Raw genomic sequence first — 14,338 nt, 5'->3', positions numbered from 1 at the left:
GTGATACTGATTTATGTGCCAGCCTGGTTTAGTCGTGTTTATTTCACATGGAGGTTAGCCATGATGGATGGTGACAGGTTACTGCTGACTTTTTTTATTTATTTTCACTCGGAAATTATCATAAGTGAGTCTTGTATTGTTTGAACCATACAGCTTGAACTGATCACCGATTCAGAGGAAAGGATAGTGCCACGTACTGCAGTGGTAAATTGGCAGGAGCAACATTATGTGAGATAGTTGTAGAAGGTAAGTCAATGTTTTTGTTCACCCAATGCCTGAAAATGGCTTCACATAATTTTACCATTGTGCGTCCCTCCTACCTACTTTAAGCCTCAGCACCATCAGTAGTCCAGCATTCTCCTGAAGACGAGCACAGTATACTGACTAAAACACGAAGAGCGCAACAACATCTCTTTGTACAGCCAACTCTCTTCCCAAAGAGAATTCAAACCTACATCAAGTACTTTGTTGTACGTCTGCAATTTTATCTCCTATATTCCACACCAAAGCTCAAAACTTTACTTAATTTTACGACAGTTCAGAAACTGATGTTGGAAAATATATAAATTCAGTTTGAGTTAAACAAATTATAACATAACAGTGTCCTTAAAATTTTGATATCGTTGATTTCTAAAAAGATCCTGAAGAAGAGGATGAGATTAATAACTTTCTAGAGCTTGGCTGTGGCCAGTTCTATTTAGTGTTATGCAGAAAAACTGCTTAGCAAATTTCTTTGCTTAACAAAAAAATGAGTGGGGCACCAGTTGCAACAATGTTAATGCTATGGAATTTTAGCAAGTTTTTATGCCTACAGGCTTTATGAAATCGGGCCCTGTGACAAGTTGAATCTAATTGGCAGCTGGTACTGCCACAAAAATATCTAATTGAAACTTTAATTGCATCAGGTTAGGAATGCTATTTAGATTAGATTTTAACACCAATATGTGATAAGCACTTTACATTGTATGTAATTTCTGCTTTCTACATCCTTGTGATAGTAGTGTCTTAAACATGTCTATCCTATCATGAACAAATTTTTTCGATTTGATGATCATTTTGTGACCTTTTTGTCACCCTATTGCCAATCACTGTAAGACCAATCAATTTTTGTTTAGTTCACCAAAGGTTGAGAAGGTATTGTGGTCAGTAAACCACACCACTTGAAAAAGGTATAAATCATACAGTCGGCAAATTTATTGTGCTACACATTCTTGTATCAGTATGAATCCAAAAGTGCAGGGAGATGTTCACTCACAATAATGTACACCAGTCAGTTTGAACTTGTTACCAGGATATTATGGGGGGGGGGGGGTTACTGGCCCAATGGATTCTTGCCAGTGGTGCAGTGTGTATTGATGAATTCTTTGGCTGCTTGTTGTGACTTTAACCCGCAAGTCAGACAAGAGTAGAGGCAGCCGGTTCAATCAATCAACTCAGTTTGTGGTCAAGTTCATCTGTGGATGACCTTATGTCAAGCAATAGAAATGGTACTAAATCCTTTGAGGGTTTTCATAGCCTTGAGAAACCCTATGGCCTGGAGATTTTTTTCCTACAAAGGAAACTTGATAATGCAGAACGTGTGAAAAGTTAACTGGTTCCTCACAAAATATCTAATAATGCATGTAATATCAAGTCAAATGCTAGTAAGGGGGTTTGACCCCTGGTGTTACTTCAATGTTATATGAAGTAAAGGGTGTTGGAGCCAAAGTTTTAGCCAGGATTTAGTAAGTGGGTGTCCAAATTTGTTGGAAATTTAAAAACTGGGTGTACAAATTGTTCACTTACAATAAATTCACAGTACATGGTAATGGCAGATAGACAGATGAGCAGGATGTTTGAGTTTCTAACAGGGTGTCCAAAAGACAACCATACACCCCTCTGGCTATCACTATGGTTGGAACTTAAAGGCAGTGGACACTATTGGTAATTGTCAAAGACTAGCCTTCACAGTAGGTGTATCTCAACATATGCATAGAATAACAAACCTGTGGAAATTTGAGCTCAATCGGTCATCGAAGTTGCAAGATAATAATGAAAGAAAAAACACCCTTGTCACACAAAGTTGTGTGTGTTTAGATGGTTGATTTCGAGACCTAAAGTTCTAAATCTGAAGTCTCGAAATCAAATTTGTGGAAAATTACTTCTTTCTCGAAAACTATGGCACTTCTGAGAGAGCCGTTTCTCACAATGTTTTATACCATCAACCTCCCCCCATCACTCGTGACCAAGAAAGGTTTTATGCTAATAATTATTTTGAGTAATTACCAATAGTGTCCACTGCCTTTAATGGTATGAAGCATACTTCATAAATAAAATGCGCCAACCAGTGTATTCAACAGGTGAATTACACAAAGATTTTTGGATTTGCCATATCTCACTCATGGAGTTTGGTTTCAAAACTAATTGGAAAAACATGTGTTTTCAACTTCATGTACGCGGTGTAAATAACCCGATTAATAATTGCAAAAAAGGTGTAATTCTTTGAATTTGGTGTATCCAACCACATCTTTCTTGATTGACATCTTAACTTGGTATGTTTTACAATTGGATGCTTATGAGTGAATTGATTCAGAAATCTGGAACAAGATAAAGCCAAGTGAAATGGAAAAAGCTAGATTTCACCATGATTTATATTTTGTGACAACTGTGCATGATCGAAACACATTCTATATTTGTTTTTAAGTATAACTCACACGTATGCATTTAATGTCATTTGAATTTAATTCACAAATTGTGCAAAACAGACCTGGAAACTTGTCATGGGGCGCCACCCAACTTTGTAAATTCTAAAAAAAAACTTCTAAAGAACGCGGAAGACTCTATCTAGACACAAACTTTGTCTCGTTTGGATAAACGTGCAGGGAATTATTTTTTTTGTAACGACTCTGCAAAGTGCCCAATGATTGCTTCCTACAATTATCCATACAGGACTCCTAGTCCTAGTCCTATATTAAATTTTTGAGGGTCATGGCAGTATACATCATGGCAAAATAAATGATGACATGTGATGCGTGCTCCACCACTCAAATGACAAGGATCTGTGTGTACGTTATACAAACATCACTGTCTGTTATTTTTAATACACAAATTCGACCATACTACAAACCTAACGTAAAATATATTTTTCATGTAAGCCCCCTATAATATAGGTTTGATGACAGCTGCCACATTGCAACGTACATTACATGTAAGAAAAACCTCAGTGATTTCAATGAGGGACATTTCAAAGAAAAATTTTCTAAGCCCTGGTTGTTTGATTTTGTGGTTCCTTTTCTAGGAAGACTCAAGGTCTTACTTGAATAGGATTTTCTTGTACAACTAGCCAGGTAAGCTTACTGTACATGTGTCCTGTTACCCATGGTAAAAACCTAATCACAAGACAGTGACAGCACACCTCATGATAAGATTTACTGTCTTATGTCATCCCTGTTACCACAATAAGGTGTAAATTGCTTAACTCCTTGCAATGCCAAGTAATTAAATGTCAATTACACCCTAATGTTGAGGCAATTAGTTTTGTTTTATGGCATGTGCTGATCCACTGTTCTTTTGATAAAACAGGTGTGAGTGGCATAGTGAATCACATCTTGATGTACCATTACTCCTACTCTAGTTAGTTGGCAAGAAGTGTGGTGGAGAAATTGAATTATTAAATCTTTCTGGTAATGAAACCAAGGGATGGCCATAGGTGATTGGCAGGCCTAATACACATATAAACAACAGTAGCACAAACATTTTGCATGGCAAGTCTTTTTTTGCAAGAAACACCGATAATCAAAACGCTAATTATTTCACAGTAAGGGAGTGCACAAGTTTTTGTCGTCATATACTAAAAGGCAATCTCTCTTCTTCCTTGTCTATCGAAAGGAGCACTTTTATGTGTTCAAAGACAGTTATCTGAAAGCAAACAAACAAAGTACTCTGAAATAAACAGCAGATAAATGCATGTAAATAAATTCACCCACTTGTCTGTGTAAACTAACTCTCTACATAATTATCTGGTGAGTCACATACATGTAACCTGTTGATATTTCAAAAGTTCAGGATATTAAAAGATTTAGTTCACATGTGCAAAATATTTGGCATAATTGTTTCCCCTGTGGTTAGCAATCTGGTTTATAACTTTTTAATGAAAATCTAACACACATATTTCAGGCTTTGAAATGAAGGGGCACGACAATTTTCCACTGGTAGGGGGCACTTCAATGAGGAAAATCTGAATCATATTGAAATTTTGCAGATGGCACCAGAGAAAAAGCACAGGGCACCATGAAAACTGCTGTGATGTTAATGTTTTTTTAATTGTTTTTTAAGTGTTATGGGTCAATTTTTAGTTTGTGAAATTTTCTCTTGTTAGAACATATAGGCCACAATTGTTGTATAGGCCCTAAAAGCAAACTTCTCAGTGATTTTCAATGTGAAGGACTTTTCAGAGAAAAGTTGTCTAAGTCTTGGTTGTTTGATTTGTCCATGGTTCCTTTTTTGGAAAGACTCAAGGTTTTACTTGAATATGATTTGCTTGTACAGCTAGCCAGGTACGTTTACTGTATGTCAGTCATGTAACCCATGGTTAACCATGGGTTAACCAATGGAGGAAGGAAAATATTGCTTCTCCTCTATTGTTAAACCTAAGCACAAGATTGACAGTAAGACATATTTACTTGTATGTGCACATTTTGATTTTAATTAAAGTGTGAATGACCTGTAAGAGTGGGTGTATGGTATTGAAACCTCTGCCAACTCAAAGTTTGATGTTACAACCCGCAAAGTCCCAAGACAATTCCTCAAACTGGTAAAGTCACAACTTTTTGGTATGGAACATATCAGTAAACAGTTAATTTTGCAAACACACCTTCCAGTTTCTTAGAACACCCTGAAGTTTTCTTTTAAGATCCAGACCAGCCCAATCTTGACCCCTGCGTGAGGTGATGCCTCTGGGTGCGATTTAACATTACAGAAAAATCAGTAATAACTGGACTTAATTGTAACCAGCCTGACACCCACTCACTTCCTGTGGACTTCACTTTTCTCATATTAAACAGGCCCTTATTATTAAGTAGTTAAGTAAGTGATTCTGTGAAACCAAGGTTCCCACCTGCTTAGTGGTCAATATTTTCAAGTGGTTTAACTTCTGAAATGTTCAATATCTCAACGGTTATATCAGAAGTAAGCGATCATGAACCTTTCATTTACAAATTCCTTCTCAGATGATGTTCTTATTTACTATAGGCAATGGAAACTTCCCTGTGACCAAAACAACAACTTTTAGGTAGGCCCTACGTTCATTCTTACAAGTTTTCCTTTACAAACAACCAAAATGCTTCTGGGTAAGTTTCAGGGGTGATTCAAGATGTTTATAATATTTTGATAATTTTACAGGCTACAGCTTGTAAAAGTGAATCGACATAACCATCACAATGAATGTCTGTGAATTCATGCTGCAAAGGTTCCTGGCCACCTTGGAATCATTTAAAACCCCTGAGGCAAAATGAATTCCTACAGTTTGGTTCCCAAGCTTTGGTGTGAACTTGAGACTGAAAGTTTAGAAGGTTAAAGGAGAAAAATAACCTACATGTGTTCGTATGCAGAAAACAAAAATTCATTGTGGAACTTATGTGCTTTATTAATGGTCCAAATGTTAAAGTTGGAGGGGGAACCATGGCTGGTTTTGTGCTTATTAGCTGCTGTAATGTTTCATGCCCTTGCTACTTTTGTTTGACATTCCATAGACTCCTGTTGACATGTGTAAAATGACTTGTTTACAGGAAACACAAAACAAATAATTTTGGGATACATTCTTCCAATTTCATACTCAATTTGCAAAGTGGTTTTCCGTACAAGGACATTCAGTTCTCCAGAAATGTAATGTATACTTGATGATGTTTTGTTGCATGGTGTTGTCAGACCTGTCTGTATGCTTCGTTTTTGAAAGGGCATCAAGGGCACCAATGTATTTGCTCCTTGGTAAAGGGCACCCTATGAGGAAATTGCCAATCTACTGGAGCATTTCAAGGGCAGGGGGCATGGAGGCAATCGCCTTTGCTGCCACCATGAAGTATCAGGCCTGTGTTGTGTCTTGGAGACATTGCAGTGTAATCCACAAGGATAAAGAAACCAAAAAAAGTAAAAAATTTAAATTAGGAAGGAATGGACCACTTTTGCCACTGCTTGTGCACTCAGGATTATTGGGCTACCTCCTCAATGGTGCAAACCATGCCAAGAATGTCGTTCCTTGGTATGATGACAGCAGGTCATTCTCTGTTATGGGATTATTTTGATGGCAGAAGAATTAGGGCAGCTGCATTGGGTCTGTGGCAAGTCAGTTAAATGGGTTATGTAGAGACTCCAAGTGTAAGATTATACATCAAAAGGAGTTTAAAGGCTGTGGTTTTTGGAAGTTTTCTTAATGGATTTACAGTGACCTTAGATTGACTGGAGGGCTTGGTTATTTTTGGTTATTTTCAGAATAGGTCACAACTTACACAAATGTAACCTACATTTCATACTTTAGGCTGTCAATCTAATTTTTAAATAAGAATTCAAAATTTGCTATTTGCTGTTATACATAATGATGAAATAGTGTGGTCTCAAAATTGCTTCTTTTCAATACTTTCAGCATTTCAGAGATGTCATGGTATGTAGGCTATGTATGTGTAGGCCTACTGTATAGGCTAATAGACAGGTTGACAAAGTATGAAGTATATATATAAATAATATTAATCATTATATCTAAATGCATGAGGGACAGAGAGATCTGGGGACAACTCTGTCATAACATCATTGACAGAGGACACTACTGGAAATAGAAGATTAGTACAGAGATGTGTACCTTTTTTCGTTCTCCAACATTTAGGCCTCTAGCAAATCCAAGTTCCAATGAAATACCAGTGAACTACATGTAGTTATTTCTTAAATACCAGGGAGGTGTACTGTTCTTTTCATGTACTGTATTAGTTCGTGGAACTCATCAAGTGACAAACTCCCCTACATAGCACAAATATTTACTGTGTCAACAGACCAACAGACATCAAAGTGCACTGCACCCCTTGCCGGCTGCCCGGCTGCACCTGGCAGAATTAAGCATGCTAAATATGTGTACACCAGTAATCAACACAGGATGTACAATAAAAAAATACTTGTTGGCTTCTTTCTAGCTCTACAGAAATCTGCAAATTGAGAAAGGAAATCGCTGTTTTAGTTAGGTAGTTCAATTGTAGCAGAATTATCAAGTTTGCTGTGTATAACCTTCCTCCGTGGTTAACATGTAGGTAGAGTTGCCATGATATTATTACCTTCCTCAAGCATTCACTGCTTTGAAAGACGTGCACAATGGGTGTCTGGTCGGGGTCAAGCAATATCGCATTGAATTCCTGCGTTAAACTGAAGGATTGGGAAATGGCCAAATTTAGGGTTGTAAACACCGAACCCTCTGCTTCTACTGAGTTCCCATGCATTTATCCCAGTGGGGAGAACTGTCTGGCCATACTGTATTCTGGCAGCGGTGTCTGGATGGGCTTATTTGGATGCCAAGGAGAATTATGAACCCCAATTGTGTTTCATATAACAAGCAAGTTGATCTGAGAATGAGTGTTCAATCTTGGTTCAATGTTACTGGTTTTGCCTATGTAGAGAACACATAAACCAGAACATGGGCCAAAATAAAATGTACACAATTTGTGACTTTTATCAATCAGTTGGGATTTTACAACCTTTCAATTTTTTGTTATATAAACATCATGTTAATTTTGTCCCAGTTTATGATTTATTACTCACTAATTCCTCATTTCATCATGCTACACTGCTAAGTTCAACTAACTTCTTCAACACAAATTGAAACTAATATTTGTTTCATGATCAGATTTTATTATCTGCTTGAACGGGAGTTATACTGAAAATTTTTGGAATTTCTGCCTCTCCAGCAAACCATCAAACCATGACATGGGTTTCTCAGCATGATGTCCCCACAGAGACAGAATTCATTGTGATGTTGTAATTTGGTACGAACCATGTGGCAGCCAGTCTGTAACTTTAGCTGGGAGTAGTGGAGAAACCTAAGGGCATTGTCTTTGACCTTTTGAGGTCAGGTGTGGAAAATGGTATATTTGAATGTTGACGTTTTCAGATAATGAATTCCTCTGAGACTTCTTGTATCAAAGCAGATAATGTTCAAGAACTTGTTACTGTGTCAGCCTATCTACAGGCTTGGAATTAAATCTTTGAAAGGGCAAGGCCATTTTCATTTTGCAAAGGGCACTTTCGTTTGAAAATGTTGAGTCAAGTAGAAACTTTTGAAGGGGCATCAAGGCCAAGACCAGGAGCAACGAAGGCCATGGCCTCCAGGGCCTGTGTGTAATTTCAGGCCTGTAAGTATAATATAAAAAGCACTTTTTAAGGCAGTGTCCAAATTGATGGCTTAGCCTGAATGACAAAGTGTCCTCTTCTTCAATATTGTTGATGCAGCCAGTGGCTACATGTATAGCCATAGTCGTTGTGAGCCAGCGGCTATAGCCATAGCCAAAGTGGATTGATTCGGTTGTGCTTCATTGATTTAAGAAACACATCTTTCTCAGTTTCGATCATTTTGTTTGCTGATTTTTTTTCTTCTTAAATTGCGCACATCCAGGCCTGACTCTTGTAAGGTCATGGCAGATTTTCTATTAGGGAAACCTTTCTGAGGAAAAAAAAAAAATAAAAAATACTGTGATATTTTATGGGCAACAAGGCATGAAGGCAATGACCAGGGGCCTGGAGGTTATTGCCTCATTTGCCTATTGATTTTTGAACGATAGATCATGAAGGAAGGAAATTGCATTAAAGCAGCCTGCAATGATATCAATTTGTGAAATGCAAACACAATACACAACAAAGTAGTTCAGGTTTTGAGTCATTGGTCGACTCACTGAAAAAACGTTACCCATAACGAACTTTGTGTCTAGTTATCCCTATATATAAAGACAACAACTAGTTCAAGTAATTAGGATATTAAACAGTTTCCTTGTTTAGCTCTTTACTAATTACATATCCTGTGTTTTGACAAGCTGGCATCAACTGTTCTAAAGAGATCAAACTCTCAATAGAAATAACTCCTGGGATCAAAAGGAGGGGCAATTGTCATGGTGCTGAAACCCAGAATTACTTTTTATCACAATTTTCCTTTCTAAAAATGGTGACTTTCCAGTCACTTTGTATCTTGTTAATTGACTCAGTTTACAGAAGGAACACATGATGGGTAAATGCACTATTAGGTTGTGAATAATTGATTGGGAGTATTTGTATGACCCCAAGGTGTGAGGAAACCAAGCAGGTGGTTTATGTTTATATGAAGTGTTTAATTTGGATATGTAACGTTTAAATGTTGGATTTAACAATGCAGTTTTAAATGCATGTCTTTTGAAGATTTCCAGTGAAACATGTCATGCTTTCTCTGTTAATAAAACCCTTACAATAGGAAACTTTTGGACGGTCCTTTTTCACAGGTACTTCCTCTATGGTCCTTGCAAGTAGTGCGCGTGCTCAGACCTACATATACATGTACGCGTGCAATACTGAGCATGTGCGCACAAAAGGACTGCGCACAAAAAGAGTGCCATAAAAGGACTGTTATGTCTGCTGCTGCCAGCGTCTTAAAAGTCTCCCATTGAAACAAAGGTATTGTGCTGTAAATACACACTTTAAGTTACAAGTCACATACACCTTTAAGTTACAAGTAAGCATACACTTTAGGTTACTTACAAGTACGCATACACTTTTAAATAAAATGCCTTTTCACTTCTCTATTTACCTATAACTGCAAAAAGAAATTGTAAGTTGCAATGTAAACATTATATGGAAAAGCCTCAAGCTATCATTTGAATGGAAAGGTTGAGCCGAGTATGTTTTTGATTGGGTGTGATTATGTATGCCTTGGCTGAATGGCCCGTGGTCTAATTACCAGAGTAGAGCTACCCAGCCCATCAATGATATCCCGATTGGTCTGGCCTGCTCAGGCCTGTCGCCAGCGATTTCACACTCTGCCACCTCCGTTGAAAAATACCGTAATTTTGGTGCGAAAGGAAACGGGTGCAGCGTTAAATATTTTAGTTGAGAGCAGAATGTCACATCCAGATGTCATCAGAGTTAAATTAAGATGGAATTCTTCATATTCCCAAGACACTCAAGTGAAGGAACAAGGAATCTTCAACGCTTTTGAAAACAAGGCGTTGAGTTCTTTGACTTTTGAGATGCAGATAATTATCTGGATAAAATATAGGGGTTGAATTTGAGGTAAAATTCCACAAGACTGCAGGGCTTGTTGTAGCTCAAAGTGTTTACTGGACCAGAATTTGTTTCATAAGACCAGAATCTTCATGAGAAAGAGCTTTCTACGTACAAAGTGTAACATGTTGGGCCTACATTGTTTTATTAGAACAAACTAGGCAGGGTATAATCCAGAGTTCAATGAATTTTAAGAAAATCTTGTACATGTGTAGCTCTGACTTATCACTGGAACAGAAATAATTGTATACAAGGCCAACAGTTTTTGGGGGTATATTGACTGAACTTTGAGGAGAAGATTTGGATTCGAAAAGATTTTTGGAAAAACACTAGACTGTGGCATTTGATTGGCTGTTGGTGTCCTGGCACGATGGTAAAATTACGGAAGCTGAACAGTGGTCCAGTGGATGTATATTTTGAGCCTTGTATTCTAAACTGACACTGTACACATCACATCAGTTTGTCAGTATGCAAAATATAGGATCAATCAACATGTTTCCCCCTTCCCTCACATCATCTCATCGTGCTTCAATTTTGTTTCAATTTCCCAAGCTGTCAGTCAACACAGTGTGGGTTTTGGCCAAGATCATCTATATTTAGGTGAGCAGCTCACCAAATTATTGATGCCACAGTGGGGGGCTCTGTATTATACACTAATGCTCTAGCAATAGAGCACATCATGGGTTACTAGTACGCAGAGGGAGTGCAGCTAACTCGTAATCTGTAAATCAAGTTGAATCTAGTAGACTCTTGTCGTTGAATAATTATTGGAAATCTTTTGTTAGTTTGGTTTCACTACCTTATACTACAATTTGAAAAACGTGACAAGGTTAGTAGTACTGTTGTTCCCCCTGCTGTTTGCTCTTTTATTATAAAGCTTCAGTCGCAGAGTGAGGCTAAAATACATAGTCATTTGCCCTTTATAGATGTATGACGTCATTGACCACCATCTTTGGAGAAACGTATCTGCGTGAAAGGCGATCATTGGCCGAGAGTTGTGCACAGTGCGTACACGCAGACACTTTTCCATTGTTAATCATCAAATATGGTGGTCGATGAGGCTATGTGTAGTGAATCTATAGTCTATGGTTCAAATCCCTCCCCTTCCCTATTGAACTGTCATGACTCAAAGCTATTTCCTGGTGTTAGAGTTTCGTTCACTATTATATGGCAATGAAACCCAAACTAGATGCTGCCGGGTTTGGATCAATTTACTCTTTTTCTCTCTTTGAGCATCATCTTTTGCAGAACATTCTACTTTTAGTTTGTGGGGTTTCTGAATAGTACACAAATCCAACTTCAAGTACCTGAAATGATGATTGGAAAGCCTCGGGAGGAGGATTTTGTGTGTTATCTTTTCCAATCATGCTAGTTTCCTGGCATCTACCTCTGGGCATAAAGAATTGCAATAATGCGCTCATTATTGATTTCCTATTACAGTGCCATTGATTTCCTGTATGAAGTGGAATGAGTTTGGCTAAGCTTTAAAGTCTTTTCCTGACTGTTAAACCTCCTAGCTTATTGATTTATAGAATGGCTTCATTTATGGGATTGTGAATTATACAAGCAGGATAATATGAAATTATTATTCAATACTGTGTTTGTGTCAATGCTTGGATCTCCTGTACAGTGGAACGGTTTTTCCAATTATTAGTGGAACAGTACGGGCCTCTCCAATAACTTTTTGCACTGTATCTCTTATCCCTGTGGAATACAACCCCGGGGAAGTTTTACCCCATGGCTACCCTGGCACACTTTTGAACTTTGTCCCTATTCCACAGGGTTAATGTTTCAAGAATGAATACCCCAAGATTTTACCAGTACTTATTCCCGGGTATGTATGCCTATTTGCTGGGGCAGACCGGGGCAAAGTGCTCATGTGTGAAAAGGCCGTCCTTCATGCCCTGGGGCAACCCCTGGGAATGCAGTAGTGTGAAAAGGGCTTAAAGAAGTAACAGGAAGGTTGATAAAAGGTCTCATTCCTTGACCATTCTTGAAAGTCTGTCTTATTAAGTTTGACGCCCTGTAATAACTGCCATGGGCCATTGATAATTAACAATTAGATTAGTTGGAACTTTTATATAGGTTGTTTCAACACAGATAGTTTTGATACATGGATTTGTACTCTGATGTTCTAGTTTATAAATATCTACAACATTGAATTGTCTTGGGTAATTGGTCTTCATTTATTACAACTTAAACTTTGCAAAGGTGTTACAAAAAAATGGCAGGACCCTGCAAAGTATATTTTTCAAAATATGCCCATTTCTTTAAAAATGGTTTTAGTTTTGTTGTGCCATATGAGGCCAAGGACTGGAATGTTGTAGCATGGTAGGTATATCAAAGAACATGAAGAACATGTGATGAAGTTGTAATAATTTCTAAAACAAACTAATCCCCTATCAGTGCCTTGCATCCTTGGAACATAAATCCACCTATCCCTTCCTCCCCTTGGGGCTAATCCGGAAATAGCAGCAAACAATTTATTTGTTGGGGGCTACACATAGCCAGAGGGGGGAGGGGGGATTTAATTTGAATACAACAGACAAGGTTGGTGTGAAATTCATTTGGGCGATCATAATCCGCTGTGACTATTGAAGGCTTGCGTAGTCCGTTTGTTGTTGAATGACTTGAGCGTGATGAGATGTGAAGTGTTTCTAATGTCCACCACGGCCTTGAACTTATAACATGATCCGATGAAAATTGAAACCATTAAATTCCGGCCACAGTGAAGGACAGTTAAGTGAGCACAGCAAATTAAAGCAAAGGGAAATTATGAAGAACAAAGACGAGCAAATTGTTACCAGATGGGAAATTTTGAAATATGTTGACAGCTATTAATGGGGTGGGGGCAAAAAAGCATTAATCTACAACAGTTCCTGAAAGTTGAAGAGGCATTGACTTACCAATGACCCTAGCCCAAACTTGAGTACCACAGAGAATAACAACCAATGCATATATATGCATTTTAATGTGGAGACAATGGGTTGGCTCAGGTTTATTTAGATTTCAGCCATCAAAATGGACTGAGATTGGGGGGGGGGGGCTAGCTTACGTTCACAACTTCATCATAATGAACACATCGCAAAGAAATGAGTTATTCACTTATTCAACATTCAACAATGTATCATCTGTTCTCATGCTTGAAGCTTTAGCTAAAATAAAATAAAAATACCCTATAAATAAATTCCTGGATGTCTACGTAAGCGTACATTTTAAATTATTCTATTCGATTGTGAGTCATCATTTCCAGCACACCTGAGAGATGCAGCATACTGCTCATGTACACAGCATTAACACCTGTACAAAAGGAGAAGTTGACTATTTGATACACACTACATGTCCTCCCAGGATCACGCCACTGTCACAAAGAAAGACTGGTGACTAAGATTGTTGGTGACAGCTCCTTTTTTTAAAAGATCAACAATCAGATGTGCTGTTGTGCAATACCACTCCTTTGAATACTTACAAAAGAAGCAGTTTGGCTGGTTGAAATTTTGTAGGCTTACAGGAGTAAAATATACTTTGCCATTTATCACTTTAGGTTGAACGGAAATTGGGTTTTTAATGAACAAACACAAAGCTTACACTTTACACTTCAGTTTACTGTCCATGAAATAGCTGCTTTAATTAGGTTGTGGTTTATTTTACATGAGAGATAAGGTATTTGTTTGGTAATCAATCCTAAAATTATTGGCATTAAAAACTCACTTGGTTTGAAGTACAGCAGCTTTCAATTGTGTATTTACAAGCAATTTGAGAATCCATTCACTTTGAAGTAATGTGGTTATGGAAGAAGATAATTTTTATAACCAAAAGTTTGAATTTGGGAAGCGTTACTGTCAGAAACATTGTGAATTCCAATTATCAATTAGTCATTTTTAGTGTTCTCAAAAGCACCTTTTGAAATGAAATGTTCACGCAAGTAAGGTTTGTTGTTTATAATCTACATTATATAAAATTAAAACAATCAAACGGTTCAAAAAACAAAGGTACATGATGATGTATACGTTCTCTTTAAAAATATGTCTTTGTAAGATTTAGTAATGTATAACTTCAAAGCAAAATGAAAAAATTACATTGA

The 14,338-nt window shown here is 37.6% G+C and overlaps 1 protein-coding gene across 8 annotated transcripts in view; it reads left to right on the top strand.

Moving 5' to 3' along the window:
* LOC117303040 (discoidin domain-containing receptor 2-like) overlaps positions 1–14,338 on the top strand; it is a 58,568-nt gene that overhangs the window by 11,660 nt on the left and 32,570 nt on the right. For all 8 annotated transcript variants that reach the window (XM_033787088.1, XM_033787091.1, XM_033787087.1 and 5 more), the window contains exon 2: positions 154–246. The gene's annotated coding sequence lies outside the window, so the exon portion shown is untranslated. The remainder of the gene's footprint in view (positions 1–153; positions 247–14,338) is intronic.

The sequence above is a fragment of the Asterias rubens genome, chromosome 19 (assembly GCF_902459465.1).
Source record: "Asterias rubens chromosome 19, eAstRub1.3, whole genome shotgun sequence".
NCBI lineage: Eukaryota > Metazoa > Echinodermata > Asteroidea > Forcipulatida > Asteriidae > Asterias > Asterias rubens.
This window is presented reverse-complemented; position numbering and strand designations above follow the sequence as displayed.